The following is a 20,426-nucleotide window of genomic DNA, read 5'->3' on the forward strand; positions in this document are numbered from 1 at the left end:
TTACTTAGCTTTTAAATATATGAGATCTTGGGCAGCCCTGGTGGTGCAGCGGCTTAGCACCACCTGCAGCCCGGGGTGTGATCCTGGAGACCCAGGGTCGAGTCCCACGTTGGGCTCCCTGCATGGAGCCTGCTTCTCCCTCTGCCTGTGTCTCTGCCTCTCTGTGTGTGTGTGTCTCTATGAATAAGTAAATAAAATCTTTAAAAAAAAATAAATATATGAGATTTTATGTCTTTTCTGTTACTAGTTTCTAAGTTAATTCCATTGTAAGCAGAGAATATATATGCATTATTTGAATCATTTTAAATTTGAGAATTATTTTTCTGGTCAAGAATAATGCTATCTTGGTAAATATCCCCTGTGCACTTGAAAACAATGTGTTTATCCCGCTGTTGTTGAGTATAGTAGTCTATAAATGTCAATTAGGTCAAGTTGGTTGATAGAATTGTTAAAACTTTTATATCATTCCTGATTTCCTACATTCTTGTTCTATCAGTTATTGAGAGAACACTTGTTGAAATCTCCAACTCTAACTTGTGTATTTTCATAGCTACTTTCATTTTATTTATGTATTTTGAAGCCATTGCCAGATGTATAAACAGGATTGTTAAGTCTTTTTGATGAATTGACAGTCTTTATTCCTAAAATATTCTTTGCTCTGAAACCTACTTTGCCTGATATTAAAATAGCAATTCTAGCTTTCTTTTGACTCATGTGAGCATAGTTTATTTTTCCCAACCTTTTACTTTTAACCTATTAAAGTGAGTTTGGTTTCTGGTAGGCAATATATAGTCGTCTCTTGCCTTTTTAGCCAATCTGACAATCTCTTCTTTCTAATTGCAATGCTTGTGCCATTTACATGTAATGAGATTATTGATATGATCAGGTTTAAATTTACCATTTTGCTATTTTTGTCTCCTTTATTCTTTGTTCCCCTTTTCCTATTTCATCACTTATTCTGAATAGAATCTTTTATGAATCCATTTTATCTTCAATGTTGGCTTATTAACTAAAAATTATTATATTCTTTTGCTCATTATTTTAAAGTTATAGTGTACATTTTAACTTATGAGACTACTTCCAAGTACTATCCCATTCACCTGTACCATCCCACCTTCATGTTATATTTTACATGTTATAAATCTCACAATGCATTGTTCTTATTTTTGCTTTTACCTTTGAAAGTGATTTCAATAATAAGAATAAAGGATTTTATACTAACTCATACAGTAACTATTTCTCTTGTTATATTCAGATTTCCATCTGTTATCATTTTCCTTCTGCCTAAAGAAAATTCCTTCAACATTTCTTGTAGTACATGCCTGCTAGTAATGAGTTTTCAGCTTCTATGTATATGAAAAAGTCTCTTACAGCTTTTTTTTTGAAGGATATTTTTGCTGAGAATATAATTTTCGGTTGACAGCATTATTATTACAGTACTTTAAAGTTTTTGCTCCATCATGTTGTCATGTGCATCATCTCCAATTTGAAGTCTGGTTTCACTAAAACCATCTTTGTATCTCTATATAGAATGTCTTTTTTTCCCTGGCTTTCTTTTCTCTATCACTGGTTTTAATAAATTTTGATTATAAGTGTTTCTTGTGCTTGGGGTTTATAGTTTTCAACAAATTTGAAAAAATATTGGCCATTATTCATTTAAATATTTTTCTTTCCCTTCTCCACTTCTCTTTCAGGGACTCCAATTATACATATACTAGATTACTTGAAGTTGTTCCACAGCTAAATGATTCTCCATTTTTTTCCCCATCTTTTTTCTCTATTTCATTTTGCAATGTTTCTAACACTGTCATCAAGTTCATTAATCTTTTCTTCAGCAATGACTACTATACTGTAGTCACACCCTGTGTATTTTTTTTAAAATCTCAGATGTCATAGTTAATCACACCCTGTGTGTTTTTTTTAAATCTCAGACATCATGGTTTATATCTCTACTAGTTGGATTTGCGTCTTTTTCAAAATATTTTCCATGCCTCTGTTCAATCTTTCCTCTAACTTCTTGAAACATATGGAATACCATATGAACTTTTTAATGTTCTTTTCTACTAATTCATTCATTGGTGTCATTTTTTAGTCAACTTCAATTGATTTATTTTTCTCCTCTTCTTGGGTTGTATTTTCCTGCTGTTTTCCATCCCTGTTAAATTTTTAATGAATGTCAGATATTGTAAAGTTTCCCTTGACAACTATTGGATATTTCTGTATTCCTATAAATATCCCTGAGCTTTGTTATAATAGTTAAATCATTTGAAAATAGTTTGATCTTTTGGTCTTGCTTTTAAGCTTTGCAAGGTAGAACTAAAGCAGTATATTGTCTAAGACTAAGTTTGCTCTGCTACTGAGGCAAACATTTTCTGAGTTTCCTGTGAATTATGAGATTTTTCACGTTGGCTAGGGAAAATTGGAACTATACCCATCCCTATTTGATCACTGGATATTATTCCTTCTAACCCTTTAGGGTTGTTCTTGTCTCCATAAGTGTTTTTTATCTTTTTGTGCTTAGAAAATGCACCATTCCTCAGTCTGTGGCTTATGGTATAAACTCAAAGCTCTGAATCTCCAGGGCTCTTAGCCTGGTAGGGCTTGAAATCCTGTTCTCCAGGTTTTTATCTCTTTTATCAGCTTTATAGGGCTTGTTTTGAAATTCAAAGCAAAGAATTTGGCTCTTCATTCTTGCTGGGGTCTTTTCTGGCTTCCCTTCACTGAGGCAAAAAAATCTCAGTCTTGGAGTCTAGTTTTTATAGCATAAGGGCTGCAAGATAAAAAAAGAACTGCCAAGAAGGGAAGTTTTCTATAATATTTCAAAATAATATCACATTACATGTTTGGGTAATAATTCTTCCTCCTCCCCTTCCCCTCTCTCTTCTCCTCTTCTTCTTTCCCTTCTTTTTCTTCCTCTTCTCCATCCTTTTCCCTGTCTTCCTCCTGGTCCTCTTCTCCTCTTCCTCTTCCTGCTTCTTCTCATTACATGGCTTAATTCCTTGGCTTTTCATGCAATACAGGGAAACACTGTCATTGGAGTGTAAAAGTATTATCACTGCTGGCCACTTCCAAGATTGGTTAGCTGGGAAAAGTTACTGAAAACTCTCCATTACCTCATTTGTAAAATGAGAATAACAGTAATTTTCATAATCCTATGAGGATTAAATGAGTTATTATGTGCAAAGTGCCTGCCATTATACAGGATATGTAATAGCACCTTAAAAAGTGTTAGCCTTCAATAAGGAAATATTTTTGCAGTGTCAAAGAAAGTCTTTAAATGAAAGTGGCTTAAATATAGGCTTAAGGTTTTGGGGTGCTTGGGTGGGCTCAGTTGGTTAAGCATCTTGATTTTGGCTCAGGTCTTGATCTCAGGGTCATGAGTGTTAGGTTTTTTCCAAATGAACGACAGAGAAATAAAAAAAAAACGGCAGAGCCAGGCAGTAGGTCCGAGAGTGCTTTAATGGGGGGCGCTCCCTGGCGAGGTTCCGTGACTTGGAGAGGTGGCCCGAGTTTTTAAGCCTTATTGGTTCCAGTCTGGATCCGGGGGGGTCCCTCGCCAAATTAGGCAAGGGAACACCGTGTCCCTAAGTGATTGGCTGGGGTGGAGGTAGTACAGATGAAGGGGGGTGGTCCCTGGCTGGAAAGTCCCGGATGGAAAGTTTTGTTTTCCTCTCTAGGTTTCGATTTACTAGAGATGAGTGGCGGTCACGCTGCCTTAGCCATTCTGACCCAATTTGAGATGTCCACCATTTTGGGTGCCCCTCTCAGCCAGCCCAACCATGAGTTCAAGCCCCATATTGGGCTCCACACTGGGCATGGGACTTACTTAATACAAACAAACAAATAAATAATTTATATATATATAAATTATTTATAAATATACACACTATATGTATAAACAAATTATTTTTATCTGTGATATATATTTATATATGATATATGATATGATACATGATATTATATATATATACTATATATAGTATATATATATATATTAAATAAAACCTTTAAAATATATATATATATATTTTTTAAAGGTTTTATTTTGTTTTATTTGGCTGCTGTACATCAGGTAACACCTGAAGATCAACTGACTCCTTCAGGGTCAAAATTTTTACAGGATATGGAAAGTATGGGTCCTTGCAGTTTTGGCTTAGGAAACAGGGTTTTTTTGTTGTTTGCTTGTTTTTATTTTAACTAAAACTCAAGATTGAGGGTCATTCCTGTTTTCATGCTCCTGTTTGGAATTAGTTGGCGCAATCCTAACAGCCATCAGAATAGCATCACAGAACTGGTTTTGCAAGCTATGTCAAGTTCATCGGGCAGGGGAGATAGGTAGCAAAAAGAAAGAAAAAGAGGTTAAGATAGAAAGCAAGGGAGAAACTAAAAATGTGTGGTCATGTGTGTCTTAGGACTTTTATAAAAGGAAGTAGGGACATTAGAAAGAGAAATTTCCTGTTGTGTTAATGAGAATTCACTGATAGTCAAGATAGAGGCAACTAAAGTAAAACATGAAGAAAACAGACCACTTTATTCTTGATCTGAGCTATATATATATATATGGTTACAAAAGTAATAAATTTAAGAAATAAAACAGAGGGGGGTGCCTGAGTATCTTAGTTGGTTAAGTGTCTGCCTTCTGCTCAGGTCATCATCCCAGGGTTCTGGGATCAAGCCCACTGGGGGCTCCCTGCTCAGTGGGGAGCCTGCGTCTTCCTCTCCCTCTGCTCCTCCCCCTGCTAGTATTCTCTTGTGCTGTCAAATAAATAAATAAAATCTTTTTAAAAATAAAAACAAATAAATAAAACATGTATAAATAGGTAATAGGGAGTGTATTTATGATAAGGTGTTATATGGAAGTGGTAAGTCACTATATGGTACACCTGAAACTAATATTACATTGTATGCTAACTAACTGGAATTTAAATAAAAACTTTAAAAACAAAACATAAAACAGAAGAAGAAAAAAACAAAACAAAATACCATCACCCAAGATAACCATTAGTAATGTTTTAGATTACACCTCTCTAGTTTTTTTATGCCATTTGTAAGCCAGATACATCTACTCCCTTATTAGCTGGCTCCAAAATCCTAGAGACTATTTCCCCCATTTATTTCTCTCTGTAAATTCTCTCTCTCTCAAAATAAAAAAGGGGGGGGGATAGAAAGGAGTAAAGAAAAAAGGCTTTAGTAAGCAATTAGACTTCACTGAAGATTTTTTAGTGGGCTGTCTCCACAGCCAACAAATTTAGAATCTGCCTTAGATATTTTTATTCTCCTAAACTCCTGCTCAATGCAGCCAGCCCCAACCTGCTAAGTTAGCTCCCCCTTCCTAGCTCTGTTACCACTCTCTCCTCCCTGTAGAGCTCTTCTCTAGCCTTTACATTCAAACTCACATACATAAATTCATCATGGAGATCAATAAAATAGAGAACAATTTACCAACTTCTGAAATTGAATATCCAGCTTGGAGTCTTAAACCTTACTTCAAGTAGTTTATTAAGGTATTCTCTCTAAATAAGTACAAGATTCTCCCCAAAAGGCATTTGGTAAATAATATTTTCTCCATATTATTAGATATATACATACTTATACTTGCATTCTTTCTTCTTTTACAAAATTAACACTATCCTGTTTACAAAGTTTTGTATTCTACTTTTTTTTTTGTATTCTACTTTACAGTCTACTTGATACAGTGAACATTTTCCACTTTATTACAGTCTTTATAAACTCTATTATATAGCTACATAAAATAAACCATTGTATCATATAAAATTAATGTTTTTCTATGTCAATAACTGTGAAATATTAGCATTTTCCTATGGTTCATTCTTGTAACTAATCCCTTACCATTGGACATTTAGAATGTTTTTCTCTTTTCCTATAATAATAATGCTATTATGAGCATTATTATACACAAATCTTTGATGTTACCTCTGGCTAGGATTTTAAGTTCCTTTCCTAGAAGTGAGATCATACTAGGTCAAATTGTATAAATAATAATAATAAAGTAATCTCTTTCCATAAAGGTGGTATCAATTCTGATTCCCACTAATAGTTCAAGAGTATCTCCATCTTACCATACCCAGGACAGCATTACTGCTACTAAAAAACAGAGACTCAACAAATAGTGTTTCATTACTGTTTATCTTTACAGCAATTTAATTGCTGGTGAGAATGACCAGTTTTTCATTTTAATTTACCATATATAGTATTAGTTGTGTGTATAATCCTTCTAATTCATCTTTACCCAGATTAGTATGATTTTCAAAATAAGTATCCTAACCCTTCATTTATCATATCTGTTGCAAATATTTCATAGCAATTTAATATTTAACTATTATAAGAGCTTCAGAAAGAGACAGGAAATATTAGGACACCATTATTGCCCAAAGGCAAGAGATAAACTTAGCTCTTCAAGTAGCTTATGGCTCTACTGCTCTAAGCCCACAAGTGACATCTGTATTCTATTCGGGAAATAGTGTAGTCTCTGAGGTAATATTTAGAAAGAAAATAGAATCCAACAACAGCTACGCAGTAATTTAGTTTTACTTACTAGTTTTCTGTTTGTTGTTTTAATATTTAAGAAACATTTGGGGGGGCCCAGGATGGCTCAGTTGGTTGATCTCCTCCAACTCTTGATCTCAGCTCAGGTCTTGATCTCAGGGTCATGAGTTTGAGCCCCGTGTTGGGCTCCATGCTGGGCGTGGAGCCTACTTTTTTTAAAAAAAGAAACATTCGGAAGGCATCATTGATTATGAACAGAAACATATGTCAGTCTACCTATTTACAATCTAAATGTAACTCCAACCATAAATACTAGACAAATAGTAATGATCAGATCTTTTCTTTCATCCTTTAGTTCTGATCTCAGCTCTGCCACTAATTATATCATTAGATATGTAACCTTGAATGAGTCATCTAAACTGTGTAAGCTTTGGATTTCCCAATATATAACATGAGGATATTGGATTAGATGATTTTAAATGACCTTCTAGCTATAAATGTGATAATCTTATAACTATACTCTATTCACTTGTCAAACATTCACTGAACATCAATTATGTTCTAGGCATTAGGCTAAATGTTGATTATTAAAACCAATTCTACCACTTATTGAACATTTATATGACAGGCACTGTGGTAAATGTTTTACAAATACATTCTCATTTATTTTGATCTCCATAATAGTCTTAGGAAGTAGGTGCTATCATAGCCTATATTATAGCCAAAAACTGAAATCTAGAGAGTTTAAAATAATAGCTAGTTAGTATAAGAGCCAAGACTCAAACCCAGGAGTCTCTGACTCCCAAGCCCATGTTTAACCAGAATATCATGCTGCCACCAAGGAGCTTATGGTCCAGTATTTCTCAAAATGTAGTCCTCGAATCACCTGCATCATAATTAATTGGGGTACTTATTTAGAATGCAGATATTCAGACTTTACTTAAGTTCTACTGAAACAAGTATCTATGGAGTGGAGTCTATTATTTTATTTTTTCCTTTTTTAAAATTGAAGTATAATTAACATGCAGTGTTATATTAGTTTCAGGTATAGAATGCAAATTGGTACAGTCACTGTGGAAAACAGTATGGAGGTTCCTCAAAAAATTAAAAATATAATTACCATAAGATCTAGTAATTCCACTACTGGGTATTTACCCAAAGAAAATAAAAACACAAATTTAAAAAGATATATGTATCTCTGTTTATCAAAGCATTATTTACAATAGCCAAGATATAGAGGCAACCCTAGAGCCCACCAATAGATGAGTGGAGTCTATATTTTAAGTAAGTGATTCTGCTCAGATGATTCTTATGCACACTAATTCTCAAGCCTACTATATGGTTCATAATTTGTCTACATTCACTAATTAAATAGTTAATGAATGACCACTATGTACAAGTAACACCATACTAGGTGCTGTGTTAAGTACATTTGTATGAGAATTTTTGTTAGACTACAAGCAAGGGACATGATAATAAGACACATACAAATAACCTCCAGTGCAGAACATTTGTGGAATCTTTGAGATCTTGCCTTAACTGCTATAATTGCTGCTCTGTATTTGCTGTTATATTGTTATACTTATGCACATATTATCTTCGTCGAATAGAATGTGAATCCTTTGGAGGCTTCTATTCATCTTTTATTTACATTTGTTCTTGCAAATATTATTAAGTACCTACTTAGTGCCAAACATTGTGGACACTGGAACTATGCTGGTATGCAAAATTCAGACTCAGTTCTTTCAGGGAGCTTTTGATCTAGCATGAAGAAATCCATTAATGAAAAAATCAGAAAAATGTAAACACAATCAGATAAATGTAGTAAATGTAAATTGCTACTATAATGCACAATATAAAGAAAAATTATACTCCACTAAAAAAGCTTACAAAAAAAGAAATTTTATCGGGTCAGAGAAATCTGACTTCCCCAAGGAAGTAACTTTTGAATTAAGAACTGAGAGATATGTAAACACTAATTAGGGGAAAGGGGAGGAAAGAGAAGGAAGTATCTAAGAAAAGGGCATGTGAACAGGCATTTGTAGAAGATGAATACATGGCAAGAACAAAGGATTGATATAACAAAGAAAATCAGAGTGGATAGAATGAAAAAATGCTTAAGAAGTCACCAGAGATGGGGATCCCTGGGTGGCTCAGTGGTTTGGCACCTGCCTTCGGCCCAGGGCATGGTCCTGGAGTCCTGGGATGGAGTCCCACATCGGGCTTCCTGCGTGGAGCCTGCTTCTCCCTCTGCCTGTGTCTCTCTGCCTCTCTCTCTCTCTCTCTCTCTCTCTCATGAATAAATAAAATCTTAAAAAAACAAAAAACAAAAAAACGAAGTCACCAGAGGTCAAACAATATTAAGGCATTATAGGCCATGTGAAGAATTTTGTCTTTATCTTGAAACAAGAGGAAAGCAATGAAGGGATATACTGCTTATTCTCCATTTGCTCTGCCCCACCGCCAGACTCCTCCACGTAGAGCCCTGAGTGGCTAAAACCTCAGATTACATCACCTGGGCTCATTATCAGATGGCTTCTGTTTGTATTTAGCCAAGGGGAAGCACCTGCAGAAGAGTGGCAAGGAAGAAAGAAAAGAGTATTTCTTCTCTACTCTCAGCCTCTTTTGGGGTCTTAGAGCTAGTAGCAGTTGCATAATGAACAAAGGCTCCTGTCCAGTAGGCCCTCCTCCAGGGCTGCCAACCCCATCCTTTTGTCCCCTCAGGCCTGAGGGTGGTAATGGCTTCCTCCTTCTTGTTGGTTTTCTTAACTCTGCCCACATCTTTGAAGGTAGTCCTTTATTTAAAGCCTTTTCCTCTGAATGGAATGGTTTCCTGCCAGTATTTAACAAGTGAGGTGTTCAGAGGCCAAGTAAAAAGTTCCATACAAAGTGACTCACAATAAATATCTGGTGACCAAAAGACCAGACTAACTTAACTCCAGTCCCAGGACACTCCATGGAATTTTCTTTGCTTCTTATTTCCACTGATTATTTTATTTTTAATAGCTGGTCTTCTTAATTACTAAAAGATTCTTGAAGGACTAAAAAACCATTATCATTCATACACACAGGTTCCAGCCATCCAAAGGAATTCGGGTGAACAAGGTCTTTGTAATGTAGTCATAAAAAACATGAACTTGAATCAGAGAAACCTGGATTTAGTTCTTTGCTCTGCCACCTAATAGTCATATGCCCTTAGGCACGTTTTACTCTCTGAATCCCTGTTTCCTATGTAAAATGGGAATGTTAATACTTACCTTTCAGGATTCTTGTGAATGTTAAATAAAGTGAAGGGCTGGTAGAAAGAAGGCACTTAATAAGTGGTAGCTATTATTACTATTACATCTATTTAATCTAGGATGAAAAGGAAAAGACACATTCTTAAACTTAACATATATTCATGATTTTTAAAAATAATAGAGAAAAATATAAACTATAAAAAGAAAAGCCCCATTTCTTTCTTTCACCTCCCAATTCTACCTCTGAATGCTGCTGTTAAAAGTTGGCTATATATCTTTACAGACATTTTCTACACATATACACTGCACTTGAAGAATGAAGATGGAATCACACATGTTGGGAAGGGGAAGAATTGGCACTCCTCTCCTTTCTGATTGAGATATTCAGAGGTGTGTGTGCATCACAGCAATCCCACAAAATTCAGATACCACCCTAATACCAATGCCATACACAAAAAAGTACACTTTTGAAAACAGAGTGAGCAGATTGTTATTTCTATTTCTCTGGCTAGGGAATCACTTGGGCTAATTTAGGACAGGATAGGAAATACTTCTGATTCTTGATACCAGCATTTCAGGGAACGGAAAGAAGTGGAGACAAAGCTGAATGTTCCAAAAGTACTGAGACAATAAGGAAAACACACTGTTAAGAATGGTTCCGATCATTCTACTCAGAACCTAAAGACGCAAGTATCTTTTATCAGCCTATAAGAGTAAGTAAGGGCAGCCCTGGTGGCTCAGCTGTTTAGCGCCGCCTTCAGCCCAGGGTGTGATCCTGGAGACCCAGAATCGAGTCCCACGTCGGGCTCCCTGCATGGAGCCTGCTTCTCCCTCTGCCTGTGTCTCTGCCTCTGTGTGTGTGTGTGTGTGTGTGTGTGTGTGTGTTTCTCATGAATGAATAAATAAAAAATCTTTTAAAAAAATAAGAGTAAGTAATTTCCAAACATTCACTATAAAAAAAGTAAAGCATCACTTACCATGAGCCAATATCTTTAAGGCAATGTTTTTCAAAGTGTAGTCTGTAGACCACCTGCTTCATAATCATTCAGCTTGCTTATAAAAATACACACCGCTAAATCAGAATCTCTGGAAGGCCCAGAATCTCCCCCCTTTAACATATGCTCTAGGAGATTCTTAAGCACTCTAAAAGACTGAAAATGAATTCTTTAAGGTAAATCAGAAATAATAAGGCAAATTCCACATACACATAAACTCCTTTGAATATTTAGAGCAGAAAGAAAATTTCTCTCCCTTCTCCCCACCATTTTAATTCCTCCCTCTTCATAGGACCCAAACTAATCAATCATTATATTTTATAGTTTCTTTCTAGTGGGTTATAAATCAATGTTTTCATTTCCACTCCTACTGCCTTAGGCCAAGACCCTGTCATCTCAAACCTGGATTACCTTTTCTCTTAAAAATCTTTCTTCTTCCAACGCATTCTGTATACTGGACTAATGCTTATAAAACGCCATTTTCACCTCTTTCTTTTGTACAAAAAGATCCAAATGATTACAAAATAAAGTTCATAATACTTAGACTATCAGTCAAAATTTCCCACAATATGACCCTATGCTAAATTTCCAATCTTATTTCTCATTGCTTTCCCATACTAACCTTCCGTATTATTAGCTAAACCAGATTTATCGGCTTCCTGCATGTGGCTAAGGCTGCTAGATGATCACCAAATATCTTCTCCTTCCTGAGCACAGTTAGAATACACTTCCTAGTCTCCTTCATTGTTTGGAATATGTAACTGAATTCTAGCCAATGAAATGTAAGCAGAAGTGGTAAATATAAGACTTTAATTACACACTCTCCTGCCTGATTTAAGAGACTGTTGAGCCACAAAAGAGCCTGCACTCCTGAATCACTATATGAAAGAGAGCCACTCACTGACCACGACCAACCGACCAGGACTTAGACTGTTACATGAAAAATAAGTGTGCTTGAGACATAAGAAATTTTTAGAAATAAAGGCAATGATTCGTAACCCCCTAGAAAGAAAGACTCTATAGAATACACTGATTAATTAGCTAAGGGTAGTAAGGAAAAGGGAGGATTCAAAGGTGGTCGAGAAAAGGAGGCAAAAGAGGAAGACTAGACTTCAGAGGAATGTATGACTGTGTGTGCTATTTGTTACCACAGACAATCTAAGCTCAATGTAGTATCTAACATACCTTGCTGATTCTTACATATGATCTGTGGCTCTTTTCTGCTGAAAGTTCTTCCTAACATACTCAATCTCAATTCAAGTCTCTTTCTTAACTTCTTCAATCACTCAAGCTCACAGAGCTCTCCTTCTATAGTAAATATGGTGCTATACCATTTATTACACATTTAACCCAGCTTATCCTGCATTTTTAAACTTTTCATGTAAAAATATTTTTCCCCTTTCCTATTACAAACTCCTTAATGGCAGGAATTGTTCTTCAAAGATCTGAATATTTCCTAGTTTTTCTATCTAGCTGGGCATTGGTGTTTAATAAATATATTTTGAATAGATCTGAATGAGTAACTTTGGGGAAAATAATAGAAAAATTTTCCAAGGAGAAATTGTCCTAAACCATTATTAGAAGGTAGAAGTATGCATAAACTTAAAAATATAATAAAATACATACATGAATATATTTATTACATATATGCTTCCCAAAAGGAAGTCTAATTTGATCTGAATTTCTCAGTTCTAGTCCACAGCCTTCCTTAGCCTAGGAGAAAGAAAGGGATTTCCCCCAGACTAATAAATATTGGAGGTTCTCTAGACAAGCAGCATTAGCCCCAAGTCCAAAACCAATCCATCTGGCCCAAGTAGGTATCAACCTATGTGCCTATGATAGAATGGTACCTGGTAAGTATCTGAATTATAGGTTATACCTATAATGCTCCTGTGACTACTACAGAAATCAAGATCATTTGACTGAGCACCTAGGTCAGTGCTATACAATAGAACTTTCTGCCTTGATGGAAATGTTCTCGGTCAGGTCACTAGCTACACGTGACTACTGAAAATTTAAAACGTGGCTAAGTAAAACTATAAAACTAAATGTTGATTTTTGTTTAATGTTTACTAATTTAAATCTAAATTTAAATAGTCACATGTGTTCAGTGGCAAGCATATCAGGTAGCACATACCTAGATGTTTCACTTTCCTTGAGATATACTTTGATTATTTGATAAACTTGCTTGTGAGCTTTCTAATTCTGTATACTATGATTTACTTTCAATTATATACTTAATATGCTATAGGCTTTACTGTTGAAGTTTACTTTAAAAACATAGCTTTTAAAACAACGATAAAACAAAGCAAGTTCACTTTAAAAACATTAATCATTGTTAATGATTAATCAAAAAAAAAACAACTAACACTGAGACCTGGTGAGTTGCTTCCCCTAATGCAGATCAAGGACTAAAACCTAGGTCTCCTATTATTAATTCCAGTATACTTTAAACTATGTCACACTCTGTATCACTTCCTACATTATAAACAGAGAATAACCTTTTCAAATGTGATATACACTTGTTTCCCCTATTATTGACTTTTACTCTGATTTTATTTTTTTATTTTTTTTTTAGTAAGATTTTTTCTTTTTTTTTAATTTTTATTTATTTTTATTTATGATAGTCACACAGAGAGAGAGAGAGAAAGAGAGAGGCAGAGATATAGGCAGAGGGAGAAGCAGGTTCCATGCACCAGGAGCCCGATGTGGGATTCGATCCTGGGTTTCCAGGATCTGGCCCTGGGCCAAAGGCAGGCGCTAAACCGCTGTGCCACCCAGGGTTACTCTGATTTTAACAAGGATTTTATGGCTTCTGAAAACCTCAGAAATCTGGCTCAGGAAAACAAAGTAACGCATTAACATTCAATAACATGAGCATGCCATTCTACCTAACCTAAGATCAAATACTATGTGTGGGAAAAGAAAGATATTGGTTGAAAGTTTTCTTTTTTTTTAAGATTTGTATTTATTCATTCATGACAGACACAGAGAGAGAGGCAGAGACACAGGCAGAGGGAGAAGCAGGCTCCCTGCTTGGGGAGCCCAACCTGGGACTCCATCCGTGGACCCTAGAATCACACCGCAGGCCGAAGGTAGACGCTTAACCGCTGAGCCACCCAGGTGTCTCAGTGGAAAGTTTTCTAAACACAATTCATTATCTGGTTTCTGGAGTTAGTCTAAATGTAAATATTTAAATAACGTTATTTAATTACTTTAAAGTATTTTTGAAACCCGAAGGAAATATTTTATTAATAATTTGAGATGATTCAAAAATGATTTACAAACTAACAAAAGCCTAAACTGATATTATCTCATTTATACACACTATTAATTATATACACCGTATCAATTATATACACTAATATTCATGCAATTTTGCTAGCCGCTATATATACTCAAACTCCTGAACCCTTCTCATCTAAGACTTTATAGGAAAGTTTCTGTGTATTTTTTTAAATGCTACGCTGGTCTTTATTAGAAGAGGTAACTTCTCTGAATTGTTTTAACCCTTCTATGAAATAAAAGCATGTGTTTGTGTGCTCGCAAGAAATAAAGACACTGCTTGGGGAAAACGCAATGACTATATAAATTGTTAAATTAGTTTACTACATATGATTTCCTGAGTCAGACCACTGGAAGGCACTTTTACAAACATCAGAACCTTCCTCTTACAGACCTTTTTCCCATCCAAGGACACTGGCTAGCTCTGAAGTTCAGTCACTTTTTTTTCCATTAGTATCCTTTATTCCCCCTGGGCATGGAGAATTTGGAAGGTTCCCTATTCCAAACCCACTGGCCAGCCTTCTTGTTTTCCTGAGTCCCAATCTTCTAAAGGTGTTTGATGTCCCAGACACCTTCAGAAAGCCTGTGTTGTACTGTAATATTTTATGAACAAGGAAAAAAATCCTGAATATTGTATTTTACATCTCAACTGAAATAGTCCATGTCAAAGAAACTACCTATGCAATAAACATATATATAAAATTCTTCTCCACGCACCTCTTTAAGGGATAGTTTTCCCTTGAACATTTAGCAAATAATAAATAAAACAATTATTATAAGGTCATAAGTGGCATCAGATTTGAATCTATTTTCCTGCAGCATTAAAAATGTACATATGTTTGAACTTTAATAAGTTACATAATATGTGCATTGAATGTGTTTTACTACATGATCAAATCACACTAATCAGTGTGATACAATACATGGAAAATATACAGTTCACAAATATGGATTAATGACCATGAGGGTATCACAAAATATTTCATATGCTAATGGTAAATGATCAAATTACACTTGTAAATTGGTTAATGTAAAATTCTCAGAACACCTGGTAATGAAAACATTTTATTATTTTTATGAATGTATAATGTCTCATGACTGCCAGAAGCATTCTTTTAAATTTTCATTTGATTAAAAAAATGGCTGGTGAATATTTTTTATGAAAAAGACTATTCAAGATAAAAAGAGACCTCAGTGCCAAGTTCTAGTCCAGAGGAATTTTTAATTACAAAGACTTATTTAAATTACAAAGACCTTTGTCACTTTTGAGTTTCTCAAAGTGTTTCATAATAATATAAACTAGAAATATAATCTGGAAAGTAGAGGGGAATGCTAATGGAAAGCTTGAGTGCTATAAAATAAATGATTTATCTTTGGCTTTTATTTCCCTCCCCATCAAAAACAAACTAACTTAAAAATTTTATTTTGTGTTTATTTATTTCATCTTTTTTACAACATGCTTAAACTGATACCTTATGTTTTAAAAGTTTACCCATGGAACATCACTTGTGAGTTACAACACAGAAAATTTTTATTTCTCTCAACAGTATCACTTTAATACACCTTGCAGATCGCTTTAATACACGTATATTTCTTCTATTTTTCTCTTACCAGCAAGTATTCAATAAATACTTGTCAAATAAATGAATAAAGCTCAATGAAATGACCTAACTTTTCTTACCAATTATACAATCTCCAACTTGATCTCTCACCTTTGAACAGTTCCTATTGTCAAACTATCAAATCTAATCTGCTATTGAAGGCACTGTCAGTTGCAAATGCACTCAGAATCAGTTACATAAACATCAAATTCCTCTTAGAATTGAACGTGAGATAAAAGTTTGTATTATTTAAGAAATAAGTATACTTCCTTTTTTATTGGCTAACAGTACTATGATTTTCATTTATTCTGGATTGCCAAGAAGCCTGAACCCAAATGTTATAGTCAATTTGGCTAAAATTATCTTCTCTACCTCTTTAGTTGAAAATAATTTACTTTGCTTCAGGAATTATAATGGGTTTTCTTTCTGGAAGTATGTGGAAATCTACTATTTGCAAAGTACTATAATAAATAAGACATGGTCCCTACTCTCCCATTTACATTTTTTTGTTAATTGTAAGGCAAATAAATATAAAAGACCAAATGCGTAGTAGAGTGATAAGCTAAGCAAGCAATAGCAACCTTAAAAAAAAAAAAAAGTAACCATTTATTAAACATCATTGTATCAAGCACTTTGGTAGATTTTACATAACCACCACAATAATCCTGCAAAACGTATTATTAGGCTTGTATTAAAGTGAAGAAACTGAGACTCTTAGCACAGGACAAGGCATACAGTAGGTATTCAATAAATAATTTGTTGAATGAATAAAAGTCTAGTGAAGTTCCTCAGCTACACAGCTAAGAATTGAGTAGAACATTATATTTACCTTGAGTTTCCTACAAAATACCCAAATTCTCACTTCCCATTAATCTAGATTGGGTTCTCCCAAATTTAAAAGTGGACTTTATATAACATAGTTCAGGACTCAATTCTTCTGGATAATTAAACTAGGGTGCAAAATCATAGGGAATTTTTTGGAAGGTAAAGATTTAAAGAATTTTCCGGTGAGAATATTCAAATACTCTCTTGGCAACTTTTATTTTTTTTTATTTTTTATTTTTATTTTTTAGATTTTATTTATTCATGATAGAGAGAGAGAGAGAGAGAGAGAGAGAGGCAGAGACACAGGCAGAGGGAGAAGCAGGCTCCATGCAGGGAGCCCAACGAGGGACTCGATCCCAGGTCCCCAGGATCACACCCTGGGCTGAAGGCAGGCGCTCAACTGCTGAGCCACCCAGGGAACCCGCTCTTAGCAACTTTTAAAAACATTGAAACATTACTTAATAGCAAAAAATCTCTTTGACATGAAGCAATATGAAAGACACTAGAGATCATCCAGATTTCCATCACTTCTGCTCATATTCGTAAATAGGCATTTGTTTATATTGTATGATAAAAACATTCCCTTCTACCTCTTTAAGGAAAAAGTCAAGCTTTCTAATCAGATGTCTAAATTCCATCATTAATATCTTTGTGTTAAACACTGCCTTCTCCTTATAGTCCTCTTTAAAAAATAAAAGATCTTGAAAGTAGGAATAGCCTGACATCCTTACCTCTTAAGAGTAAATGAGTTGCTCAGATTTCAGAATAACCAATAGGAAAGGACTGGGTATCTGAAAGGATAGGGTTGCTGACAGAAGAAAAAGAATCAGAAAAGGGACCATCATGAGTGCCTGAACAACTGAAAACAAAGGAATAGGTCGTTAACATCACTTTCTCTTCCCACTTACCTCTTCCATTCCTGTCGTTCTCTTCTAGCTAAATTCTCTTACACTTATTTTTCTTTTTCCCTCACCTCCTGTACTATGACACATGCATTTTTCTATTTGTGCTCTAGTTTTTAGCTCTCACCCCCTTTCTCTTTCATTCACCCACACAGAGGATTATCTCCAAAGTGAAATTTCTCTATACATTTTTCACTCTTCCTTTAAGCACTTGATGTCTTCTTATTGCCAGTCCTAATAATTTATCTCTCTCATTCTCAGAAATTTCCTATTCAAAAGTAAGAAAGGAAAATCCTGCTTAAGCACCCCTAAATTGTCCCACTTACCTGCCACCTCATAACCCATGGTTTTTTCATTTACATCTTCCCTCATCTCAAAATCTCCTCTAATCCCCCCTTCTTCACTCCTTCTGACCATAGCTTTCCAGAACTCTCATTGAATTCTTTGAAAACATTCATGTAACAGTTTTACAGAGATATAATTCACACATCACACAATTCACCCATTTAAAATGCTAAAGTCAGTGTTTAGTATATTCAGAGATATACAGCCATCCCCAGAATCAGTTTTAAAACAGATTTATCACCCCTTAAAAAAAAAAAACATACCTATTAGCAATCACTCCCCATTTGCTCCTACTTGCCCCATTCCCTAAGCAACCACTGATCTAATTTTAGTCTCTACAGATTTGCCTATTCTGGACATTCATATAAATGGAATTATACAATATGTAGTCTTTTGTGACTAGCTTGAACTCTCAAGAATTTTGCTTATACTTTTCTTTTGCCTCTTATTTTTTCTTCCTTATTACTAATGTATGTTTTTATCCTTCTCCTAGACTTAAGCTCCTTGAAGGCAAAGTATGCTCAGTGCCTAATGCCTAATGCTGTTCCTTACAGAGTAGGCGCCTGATAAAAATGTAATCAAAATAAATAAATAGATGGGGTTATTTTTTCACTGTAGCTTCTCTTTTAGTTTTTCCTTTCTGACTTGTTGATCTTACTCTTCTCAAATGACTTCTTATTGTGAGTCACTTTCTACATGAAAAGTCAATGAATTTTGAATATTTGCTCTTCAATAACTGGGTTTAATTTTCTTTTCTCCATTTGGATTCTCTCTTGTCTTATCCTGGTTTTCTTTGACTTTCTCATTCCCCTCAAGATCGAACTCCACTTACCTTAGCCACCCTGTACTCATAGTAAAAAGCATGAAAGTAAACAAGAGTGCCCACTACACTGGCTCCCTTCATTCATTCATTCTATAAATACTTACTAGGCACATGCTATGCACCAGGAACATCTATCTGGGCAGTGGGAATATATTATTAATAACATAAACAAGATCTTGCTATATGGAGCTTTTACTGGGAAGATAACAATAAACAAAGTACACAATAAATAAAATAATTATAGACAGTAATTAGTAATTGGAAGGAAATAAACAGGTTGTAATATTAGAGAAGTAGGGGAAGGGAAGATCTCAGAATCTCAAATAACCTACAATCTATATATATCCTTATATTCCTCCCATTAGAAAAGTATAAGAAACAATAAGAGAAGTCTTATTGCTTGAGTAATAAGGAATTCATTAAAGGTCTGACTTTAACCCAACTAATATCCACAATTTCACACTGATTGAAAAAGGGGATAACATCTAGATAACATTACATTGTTTAAAAGTACAACCCTATGAGCCAAGCCAATCACATAACTAATTAAATTAAATTTCAGTCCCTGATTTCTATGATAAAGTTCAGGAATTGTATGTATTTTGATTTTCTAAACTTATAAAAATTAAATCATTTTAAATTAAACCAGTAAGATATAACATTTTTATCCTTGCTGGTAAGTTATTTTGCTGTTTTAAAATACTTTTTATGTCAATTTATATCATTAGAAAGCCTTTTTTCCTATCACATCTAGATGACATTGTAAATTATTCGAGGCAAAAATATTCCTATCTGTACATTGACCCTTTGTCAAGTTCATTGCCATTCCTTTCTCCACGTTACTGGTTTACTTTTGCTTTTGGGCTTTTTTACTTTCAGAAGGACAAAACACACACTGGTGAACAAACATTTCTTTCCATAATACTATTATCACTTTAAATAAGCAAAATAGTTTAGTAGAAGGTAGTTCTTTAGGTCAGTAGTCTACTTCCTGTTTATATCCCAGGTCTTTACTGTTTCCCAGTACTCCAAAATAAATGCCGAATGAAATCCTTTATATGGAACTTATGCTTAAATACCCACAAATTAAGCAAAGTCAGTGTTTCATTTAAAATAAGTCACTTTTTCCATTTTTTTGCTTCAGCCCTAAGAAATGAGATATAGTTCATTTTAAATGTAAAACTTTGTACTATGCAAATCATGTCTGTGTGTCTAAGAAAAATAACAAACTTAATGAGGAATGTTACAAAAAAATCAGAACCCATTAGTTTAAAGATACATAGGAGCAGCCAAAGATGACAAACATGCATAAAATTCAAAACATAGTGGGAGAGGGAATAGGCACTGAAACACATAAATCAGTGTTTTGAATTCTTTTTCTCTGTGGGTATAATTGTACCTTAGTTTCTTATAATGATTTATTGAGGTAAATATTCTGTATGGTTTAACAGCTACAGCTTCAAAGTGTCAGGCACAGGCTCTCCTTTATTCATGAGGCAGCTGAGTATTGGGATGTGAATTCACTTCTGTATTCGGGGACTTGGCAAAGTTTGTTTTTAAGGTCCTTATAAAGAATTCATGTTGATGCAGTCTATTCAAATGTGAAAAACACTGTGCTGTAATGAGTGAAATAGAAAACCTTTACAGTAATTCTGGAGAAAAAAGTAAATAAATTGAAATAAGCCATACAGAATTACTTTCAGAAAAATAAAGAATGCCCCTGAGTTCATCTCAGCCATTTTTTCAGGTTTAGGGATGCCTACAAACCTCATCATTGGATGGGCTACTAGAGTGGATACTGAATCTAATATCAGTACAAAAGGAAGATGATCAGAGAGAAATAAAATTAAGTTTCAGTTTGCAATAATCACTCAAGGAAATCTTTCGGGTTGATTTTCAATCTG

The 20,426-nt window shown here is 34.6% G+C and overlaps 1 protein-coding gene across 7 annotated transcripts in view; it reads right to left on the reverse strand.

The window, feature by feature from the left end:
• The window catches only part of SOX6 (SRY-box transcription factor 6), a 665,863-nt gene that overhangs the window by 624,043 nt on the left and 21,394 nt on the right, over window positions 1–20,426 (reverse strand). For 6 of the 7 annotated variants that reach the window (XM_035703772.2, XM_035703769.2, XM_035703770.2 and 3 more), the window contains exons 1-2: window positions 8,191–8,268; window positions 6,557–6,716 (exon numbers count right to left, since the gene is read on the reverse strand). The exons of the other annotated variant lie outside the window; for it this stretch is intronic. The gene's annotated coding sequence lies outside the window, so the exon portion shown is untranslated. Of the gene's footprint in view, window positions 1–6,556; window positions 6,717–8,190; window positions 8,269–20,426 lie in introns of those variants that run through there. 7 annotated transcript variants of the gene reach the window in all.

This window comes from Canis lupus, chromosome 21, assembly GCF_003254725.2.
Source record: "Canis lupus dingo isolate Sandy chromosome 21, ASM325472v2, whole genome shotgun sequence".
Lineage (NCBI taxonomy): Eukaryota > Metazoa > Chordata > Mammalia > Carnivora > Canidae > Canis > Canis lupus.